Source organism: Lampetra fluviatilis, chromosome 2, assembly GCF_964198595.1.
Source record: "Lampetra fluviatilis chromosome 2, kcLamFluv1.1, whole genome shotgun sequence".
Classification (NCBI taxonomy): Eukaryota; Metazoa; Chordata; class Hyperoartia; order Petromyzontiformes; family Petromyzontidae; genus Lampetra; species Lampetra fluviatilis.
The window spans coordinates 24,098,810-24,109,178 of NC_136276.1; positions in this window are offsets into that span (position 1 = coordinate 24,098,810).

Consider the following 10,369-nt stretch of genomic DNA (forward strand, 5'->3'; position numbering starts at 1 on the left):
CGATTCAGAAATGTTGGATAATTCACTCCTGTTGTGTTGTATTCTCTCTATTAATAATAATTCGCTAGCTTTGTGTAGTATTTTGTTAGCCTTAGAAGAGTTTATGTGATGTGTTATTTTAACTGCGTTTGGTATTACCTTCGAATCTCTGCACCTTTTGAGGAACGCCAATGAAGATATCAATTTCATCCGCTTAATGCGGAGCTTCTCCAATTTTCTGGTTTTAAGAAAAGTATCCTCCCCATAGAGGTTAGTCAGTTTAACACGTAGGCTTTCGCGACCAATGTTATTCATAATCAACGTTTTTGGGTTTAGATCGAGTTATTTATAAATGTGTCGTAACCCTCCACCACTCGACACGGCCAATCAGTAAAAATGTGTCACGTTGACAAAAGACAAATAGTTCACTGCTTTAGCCCACCGGTGTGTTGAAGCCACAACATTTACAATTTGAGTACGACGTTTCGCTGGTAATTGCGATTTAAGGTTTTTATTTCCTTTCAAGCAGGAGCAGGCCTCTGCCTTGTACAGCCAAAAAAGGACCGGAAAAACCACATAAACGTAACGGGAACAGGGGATCCCCTTCACTGCCGACGCACCGAGCTACGCTGCGACCGAGTTCCCCTCTTTCACACCCTTCACTCAGAAAAAAAAACAAAAATGCACCGTCGCAAAAAAAGGGGGGGGGGGGGGGTACGTTCATCCACTCATTCTCGAAAGGGGGGGGGGTCATTTCGAATTCAGCCCATCCCGCACTTGGGCAGCGGCCACCGCCACTTCGCGCCCGTGGCTGCTCCGCCCGTTGTCGCCCGCTCCACCTCCACCACCCTCTCCAACAGCCCCCTGGCCAGTCGGCACACCTCGGGAGGCGACATATAGGCGCCCTTAATCAGTTTCTGGCGCGCCATCCACAGGGCCTCTTTTACGGCACCTATGACGGCCCATGCCTGAGCCCAGACCCCACCCGCTCTCTGCCTGAACATCCCCCAAATCATATTAGGCGCTGTGGCCTTTACGGGGCAAAAATGGGACAGCAGGGGTCGGCTTAACTCCCACACCTCCTGGGCAAATGGGCACTGTACGAGGGCATGAGCAGCGCTCTCTCCCAGGCCGCAGCCTCTCGGGCAATCAGGTGAGCGGGCCAATCTGCGGGAGCACATAAATAGTCTGCACTCCAGCCTGTCCCATGCGGCCAGCCAGGATAAGTCCCGCTGCCTTTTCGTCAGGGCTGCAGATGCTACGTTTTCCCAAATTTGTCGTGCCCGGGTACCCCGAGCACCTGGCACCTCTGTGCAGACCTCCTTTTTCGACATTTCCGCCAGGACTTCCCTGGGAACCCACGACCCCCGCGTCCGGTCCGGCTCGTACTTCGTGATGTATTCATTTACCGCGGTGCACAACCACCCCTGAGGCCAAGCCAGGGGGGTGCTGCGCGGCAACGACGCCATGCTTAGCCGTCTCAGGAGCCACGCCAGTCTATACCGAACATAATATGAGGCTTTCACCTGGAGCCCATTGGAGAAATATAGTCGCAGCGTATTACAGACAAAAATCGTGTTAAGGATGCACACGACATTCGGGGCCCCCCTCCCACCGTTCTCAGCACGTTTGTACATTGTTTTTCTCTTCACTCGGTCCATCCCTCCCCCCCAGATGAACTTGAAAAACAGGCGCTCCAACCTTTTTGCCATTTGCGCCCCTGGCGGGAACACGTAAGCCAGGTAGATAAGTACCGGGAGGATTTCCACCCTCAAAACCAACATTCTACCTTCCATTGAAAGGCGCCTGTCTGCCCAACCAGCCAGCCAGCCTGCCTCTCACCATGCACTCTTTTCCCCGCCAATTCTTAGTCGCCGAGTCCTCCCTATAGAACGTGACTACTAAGATTTGGATCCCCTCACCCTGGACCATTATACCTGGCGGGCGGCCCTCAAATAACCTGGGGTCACCGAATATCAGCAGCTCACTTTTGCTTACATTCACCTTTAATCCTGAGGCCAAAAATAATCTATCCGCAAGTCTTAGGGCCTCCCATACTGAAGCAACATTCCCACAGAAAATGACAACATCGTCCATATACGTTGCAATTTTTGCTGGTTCCGCACACCCTGGCATGCTCACCCCTCTAATCAGCCGACTTCCCCTGACAGCCTGGGAAAAAGGCTCCACGCACATTATGAATAACACCGGCGACATCGGGCACCCCTGCCGCACACCGGACCCAATTGGAAACCCTTCCGAGAGGACTCCATTTATTAGTAGGCTACCTGTGAGCTTATGATATAGCTTCCCTATCCAGTCTATAAGCTGTTTCCCCACCCCCATTTGCCTCAAAACCGCGAACAAATAATCGTGCGAGATGCTATCAAATGCCTTCTCCTGATCCAAACTGAGTAGACCCAATGAATTCCCCCTATCCACAGTGGTTTCCACCACCTCCCTCAACAGAACGAGGTTATCGGATATCCGCCTGCCCGGAACCGCACACTTCTGGTCCGACCCCACCACCTCCCCCACCACCTTCCCCAGACGCGCCGCGATAACTTTGGCCAGGATTTTATAATCGGTGTTCAGCAGGGTGATCGGGCGCCAGCTCCCGAGGTCGCTGCGCTCCCCCTTCCCCTTGTATATAAGGGTTATGACCCCTCTTGTCATTGAATCTGGCACAGGGCCTTCCTCCGTAATTTCCTTATACATCTGCCACATGTCGTCCCTGAGGGTACTCCAAAACGTAACATAGAATTCAGCCGGTATCCCATCTAAACCTGGTGCACTGTGCCGACGTAATCCCCCCACCACCTCATCCAATTCTGCCCTCTGGATATGCTTGTTTATCTCTTCTGGAGCCTCAATAACCCTATCTACCCCCCCTAGCAGTGTGCTCCGCGCCCCCTCGTCTGACGGCCTGCTCCTGTACAATTCCTTGTAGTAACCCCTGGCGGCCTCCGTTATCCCCTCTGTGTTCTTGAGTCTACCTAACCTGGGACATTCCAATTCTCGGATTGTGTTGTCCGCTTTCCTGCACTTCTTAAAGAAAAAACGCGTGCAACGCTCACCCTCCTTGACCGCCTTCACCCGAGCCCTGAATGCAAGTTGCGCGGCCTGCTTCTCCCACACCGCAGAGATCCTATCTTTTAGTTGCTTTATTTCTCCCATGACGGGGAATCCCAGTTCCATCAGTTTATATGCTCCCTCCAATCTCTCATTCAATCCCCGCAACAGAACCCCTACGCTCCTCCTTCTACTCTGGGACTGGAAAAAGGACTTAATTCGCTCCTTCACCATTCCCCACCATTCAGCTATCGTGCCAAAGCAGCACCGCAGGCTCCTCCATTCCTCGTACTGCCTGACAAATTCCTCCACCACCTTTTTGTCCTCCAGCAGTCCCGAGTTCATGCGCCAGATTCCCCTTCCCAACCTCAGCCCATCTGGGATTCTGAGCCCCCCCGCTATCATCTTATGGTCAGAAAAAGAGAAAGGTTCATTTTCCAGTCTCTCCACTTTAACCTTGGCAGAGACAAAGAGAAAATCAATCCTCGAGTGTGCGGTTCCCAAACAACTCGACCACGTGAACCCTGGTCGCTTTGGGTGTAACGACCGGTAAGCGTCAATCAAATCAAAATCTCCAACCAAAACCCCCAGCCTCCTAGAGGAGGGGTCCAACTTTCGACATCCGGCGACTGGCCGCGTGTCCGCCAGGGTTAGAGGGCAATTAAAATCACCCCCCATGACGATGTGTCTTCGTGTTAGCAGCAAGGCTGCCACGTTCTCTAGCAACTCCACACGTTCCGGAGAGCCTGTGGGGGCGTACACATTGATCAGCCGGACCGCCGCCCCACCATATGCAACATCGACATAGTGGAGTCGTCCCGGGACCACTTCTCGGGCCTCCTGCACCTCTATGTTCTTTCTACTTAGGAGGATAACCACTCCTGAGCACCTATTAACATTGCTTCCGGACCAGAAGCAGTGCCCCTCCCAGTCCCTAGCCAGATCCTCTCGACCAAGGGAGTATGGCAAGTGGCACTCCTGTAAAAAGTAAACGTCCTTTTTCAGGGACCGTAGATAATGTAGAATGGCCCCCCTCCTAGCCCTGCCCCACATTCCCCTCACGTTTACTGATGCTACGGTAAGGTCCATACCCAGCATTGTCTCTCCCTACCCAGACCCGTCGTCCAATAGTTCATACAGGTTTGTGTCAGCCAATCCCTGCAATTGTTCCCCTCTCCTAGGCTCCTTGGGCAGCCCTCTTCCCTGGTTGGTCTTAGCCGCCACGGCACCATCTTCCGACGACCTCGCGTCTATCGAGGAGTCTGTTGCCTCCAGGTCCCGTTTGCGGGTCGTCCTCGCTGGGCCGCGCGGCGCTTTCTGGTTCCTTTTCACCACCCTCTTGAATTTCTCCCTCCTGGTGCTCTCCCTCTGCTGCTCCTCTCCATCTTCCCCCGCCTCCACCGCCTCCGCCCAGTCAACCACCGTTGGGTCGGGGGGTTTTCCCACGGGCTCCTCGTCCTTGTCCCCAGGGTGCTCCACCTGCCGGCCCATGGGATCCACGTCTTCCTCCGACGTCATCTCCCCCTCCTCCCTCTCGTCCTGCAGTGGCGTACCCTGCCTGCCCACCTCTCCACCCCCGTCCTTCATCTTCCCGCCGGGCTGCGTTGGCTTCAGCCCGTCCTCGGCCACCTCCCCTTCTCCATCCGCCACCCTGCTCCTATGTGCGCAGACCTTATTTGCGTACGACAGCGGGCAGTCCCTGTACAGGTGGTCTTTATTCCCGCATAGGTTGCACAATGCCGGGGCGCAGCATTCTGTCACAACGTGGTCCCGTGCCTTGCATCGGTAACATATCCGTGCCTCGCACGCTGCAGCCAGATGGCCACTCCCCCCACATCGCCTGCAGAGCTTCGGCTGCCCCGCGTACACCACGTAGCCCCTATTGCCACCAATGTTCAGGGCGCTCGGGATGTGTTGCAGAGCCCCTTCTGCCGTCCTCAACCTCACTCGCCATTGTCTGGCGCCCGTCCAGATCCCTAAAGAGTCTTGGACCCGCTTACTGTCCGAAAGCACCAGGCAGTGCTGCCTCAGCCACACCTCGACTTCGTGGTCTGGCAGAGCCTCGTTGTACAGAAATATGGTGACCACTTTTGTATCGAGCTCAGAGAGCAGTTGGAGCTTCAGCAGTGACAGTGGCCGTTCCCCCGCCTTCTCCTCGAACAAAGTCATAAAACGCTGCAGTAAGTTACTTGTCTTAAAGCTCACGTCAAAAGCCCTGCCACCTGGCAAGGCTATCAAGCAAAACAGATCTGCCGGATCCACCTTCAGAATTTCGACCATCACTGACCGCACGAACCTCGGTCTGTCGATCGTGACCTCCTCTGGCACGTCCTCCTTAAAGGACACCCGCACGCAGTTATGCCTCTTAGCGTGTATCGGGGTGAAGTTCCCTGCCGAACCTCCGCGCCACCGCCCTGCGCGCTCCTGGGGCCGCCCTGCCCCCACAGGTCCAGGACTTGCCTGGACAGCGTCGCTTTGGGCACCTTCCGCCTGCAGGCCCGCCGAGCTCGGTGCTTCCTCCGCCTCCTCTCCTGGGCTGGCCGACACCATCCCACTCCTCGTCGGCTCCTCTCCCTTCCTCGCCCGCTGCCACCAGGCGTCCTCCTCCGCCTGCCTCCCGGTCGAGGTCGACGCTCGCGCCTCGTCCCTCTCCTCTGCGGGTCTCCCTCCTCCAGGCCGTCTCATCGCACCATCCTCCGCCTCTTGGCTCACCATCCCAGATCGCTTGGTCGCCATGGCCCCGAGGGCCTGCGAGGCTGCCACTGGCCAGGCAGCCAGGGAGCCGAGACTAGGCACGACACCAGCAGAGACACGGTAGATACAAACCAGCCGCGGTCGCGATTTAAGGTTTTTATTTCCTTTCAAGCAGGAGCAGGCCCCTGCCTTGTACAGCCAAAAGGACCGGAAAAACCACATAAACGTAACGGGAACAGGGGATCCCCTTCACTGCCGACGCACCGAGCTACGCCGCGATCAAGTTCCCCTCTTTCACACCCTTCACTCAGAAAAAAACCAAAAATTCACCGTCGCAAAAAAAAGGGGGGGGGTACGTTCATCCACTCATTCTCGAAAGGGGGGGGGGGGGTCGTTTCGAATTCAGCCCATCCCGCACTTGGGCAGCGGCCACCGCCACTTCGCGCCCGTGGCTGCTCTGCCCGTTGTCGCCCGCTCCACCTCCACCACCCTCTCCAACAGCCCCCTGGCCAGTCGGCACACCTCGGGAGGCGACATATAGGCGCCCTTAATCAGTTTCTGGCGCGCCATCCACAGGGCCTCTTTTACGGCACCTATGACGGCCCATGCCTGAGCCCAGACCCCACCCGCTCTCTGCCTGAACATCCCCCAAATCATATTAGGCGCTGTGGCCTTTACGGGGCAAAAATGGGACAGCAGGGGTCGGCTTAACTCCCACACCTCCTGGGCAAATGGGCACTGTACGAGGGCATGAGCAGCGCTCTCTCCCAGGCCGCAGCCTCTCGGGCAATCAGGTGAGCGGGCCAATCTGCGGGAGCACATAAATAGTCTGCACTCCAGCCTGTCCCATGCGGCCAGCCAGGATAAGTCACGCTGCCTTTTCGTCAGGGCTGCCGATGCTTCGTTTTCCCAAATTTGTCGTGCCCGGGTACCCCGAGCACCTGGCACCTCTGTGCAGACCTCCTTTTTCGACATTTCCGCCAGGACTTCCCTGGGAACCCACGACCCCGCGTCCGGTCCGGCTCGTACTTCGTGATGTATTCATTTACCGCGGTGCACAACCACCCCTGAGGCCAAGCCAGGGGGGTGCTGCGCGGCAACGACGCCATGCTTAGCCGTCTCAAGAGCCACGCCAGTCTATACCGAACATAATATGAGGCTTTCACCTGGAGCCCATTGGAGAAATATAGTCGCAGCGTATTAGACAAAAATCGTGTTAAGGATGCACACGACATTCGGGGCCCCCCTCCCACCGTTCTCAGCACGTTTGTACGTTGTTTCTCTCTTCACTCGGTCCATCCCTCCCCCCCAGATGAACTTGAAAAACAGGCGCTCCAACCTTTTTGCCATTTGCGCCCCTGGCAGGAACACGTAGGCCAGGTAGATAAGTACCGGGAGGATTTCCACCCTCAAAACCAACATTCTACCTTCCATTGAAAGGCGCCTGTCTGCCCAACCAACCAGCCTGCCTCTCACCATGCACTCTTTTCCCCGCCAATTCTTAGTCGCCGAGTCCTCCCTATAGAACGTGACTCCTAAGATTTTGATCCCCTCACCCTGGACCGTTATACCTGGCGAGCGGCCCTCAAATAACCTGGGGTCACCGAATATCAGCAGCTCACTTTTGCTTACATTCACCTTTAATCCTGAGGCCAAAAATAATCTATCCGCAAGTCTTAGGGCCTCCCATACTGAAGCAACATTCCCACAGAAAATTACAACATCGTCCATATACGTTGCAATTTTTGCTGGTTCCGCACACCCTGGCATGCTCACCCCTCTAATCAGCCGACTTCCCCTGACAGCCTGGGAAAAAGGCTCCACGCACATTATGAATAACACCGGCGACATCGGGCACCCCTGCCGCACACCGGACCCAATTGGAAACCCTTCCGAGAGGACTCCATTTATTAGCAGGCTACCTGTGAGCTTATGATATAGCTTCCCTATCCAGTCTATAAGCTGTTTCCCCACCCCCATTTGCCTCAAAACCGCGAACAAATAATCGTGCGAGATGCTATCAAATGCCTTCTCCTGATCCAAACTGAGTAGACCCAATGAATTACCCCTCTCCACAGTGGTTTCCACCACCTCCCTCAACAGAACGAGGGTATCGGATATCCGCCTGCCTGGAACCGCACACTTCTGGTCCGACCCCACCACCTCCCCCACCACCTTCCCCAGACGCGCCGCGATAACTTTGGCCAGGATTTTATAATCGGTGTTCAGCAGGGTGATCGGGCACCAGCTCCCGAGGTCGCTGCGCTCCCCCTTCCCCTTGTATATAAGGGTTATGACCCCTCTTGTCATTGAATCTGGCACAGGGCCTTCCTCCGTAATTTCCTTATACATCTGCCACATGTCGTCTCTGAGGGTACTCCAAAACGTAACATAGAATTCAGCCGGTATCCCATCTAAACCTGGTGCACTGTGCCGACGTAATCCCCCCACCACCTCATCCAATTCTGCCCTCTGGATATGCTTGTTTATCTCCTCTGGAGCCTCAATAACCCTATCTACCCCCCCTAGCAGTGTGCTCCGCGCCCCCTCATCTGACGGCCTGCTCCTGTACAATTCCTTGTAGTAACCCCTGGCGGCCTCCGTTATCCCCTCTGTGTTCTTGAGTCTACCTAACCTGGGACAAACCAATTCTCGGATTGTGTTGTCCGCTTTCCTGCACTTCTTAAAGAAAAAACGCGTGCAACGCTCACCCTCCTCGACCGCCTTCACCCGAGCCCTGAATGCAAGTTGCGCGGCCTGCTTCTCCCACACCGCAGAGATCCTATCTTTTAGTTGCTTTATTTCTCCCATGACGGGGAATCCCAGTTCCATCAGTTTATATGCTCCCTCCAATCTCTCATTCAATCCCTGCAACACAACCCCTACGCTCCTCCTTCTACTCTGGGACTGGAAAAAGGACTTAATTCGCCCCTTCATCATTCCCCACCATTCAGCTATCGTGCCAAAGCAGCACCGCAGGCTCCTCCATTCCTCGTACTGCCTGACAAATTCCTCCACCACCTTTTTGTCCTCCAGCAGTCCCGAGTTCATGCGCCAGATTCCCCTTCCCAACCTCAGCCCATCTGGGATTCTGAGCCCCCCCGCTATCATCTTATGGTCAGAAAAAGAGAAAGGTTCGTTTTCCACTCTCTCCACTTTAACCTTGGCAGAGACAAAGAGGAAATCAATCCTCGAGTGTGCGGTTCCCAAACAACTCGACCACGTGAACCCTGGTCGCTTTGGGTGCAACGACCGGTAAGCGTCAATCAAATCAAAATCTCCAACCAAAGCCCCCAGCCTCCTAGAGGAGGGGTCCAACTTTCGACATCCGGCGACTGGCCGCGTGTCCGCCAGGGTTAGAGGGCAATTAAAATCACCCCCCATGACGATGTGTCTTCGTGTTAGCAGCAAGGCTGCCACGTTCTCTAGCAACTCCACACGTTCCGGAGAGCCTGTGGGGGCGTACACATTGATCAGCCGGACCGCCGCCCCACCATATGCAACATCGACATAGTGGAGTCGTCCCGGGACCACTTCTCGGGCCTCCTGCACCTCTATGTTCTTTCTACCTAGGAGGACAACCACTCCTGAGCACCTATTAACATTGCTTCCGGACCAGAAGCAGTGTCCCTCCCAGTCCCTAGCCAGATCCTCTCGACCAAGGGAGTATGGCAAGTGGCACTCCTGTAAAAAGTAAACGTCCTTTTTCAGGGACCGTAGATAATGTAGAATGGCCCCCCTCCTAGCCCTGCCCCACATTCCCCTCACGTTTACTGATGCTACGGTAAGGTCCATACCCAGCATCGTCTCTCCCTACCCAGACCCCTCGTCCAATAGTTCATACAGGTTTGTGTCAGCCAATCCCTGCAATTGTTCCCCTCTCCTAGGCTCCTTGGGCAGCCCTCTTCCCTGGTTGGTCTTAGCCGCCACGGCACCATCTTCCGACGACCTCGCGTCTATCGAGGAGTCTGTTGCCTCCAGGTCCCGTTTGCGGGTCGTCCTCGCTGGGCCACGCGGCGCTTTCTGCTTTCTTTTCACCACCCTCTTGAATTTCTCCCTCCTGGTGCTCTCCCTCTGTTGCTCCTCTCCGTCTTCCCCCGCCTCCACCGCCTCCGCCCAGTCAACCACCGTTGGATCGGGGGGTTTTCCCACGGGCTCCTCTTCCTTGTCCCCAGGGTTCTCCACCTGCCGGCCAGTGGGATCCGCGTCTTCCTCCGACGTCATCTCTCCCTCCTCCCTCTCGTCCTGCAGTGGCGTACCCTGCCTGCCCACCTCTCCACCCCCGTCCTCCATCTTCCCGCCGGGCTGCGTTGGCTTCAGCCCGTCCTCGGCCACCTCCCCTTCTCCATCCGCCACCCTGCTCCTATGTGCGCGGACCTTATTTGCGTAAGACAGCGGGCAGTCCCTGTACAGGTGGTTTTTATTCCCGCATAGGTTGCACAATGCCGGGGCGCAGCATTCTGCCACAACGTGGTCCCGTGCCTTGCATCGGTAACATATCCGTGCCTCGCATGCTGCAGCCAGATGGCCACTCCCCCCACATCGCCTGCAGAGCTTCGGCTGCCCCGCATACACCACGTAGCCCCTATTGCCACCAATGTTCAGGGCGCTCGGGATGTGTTGC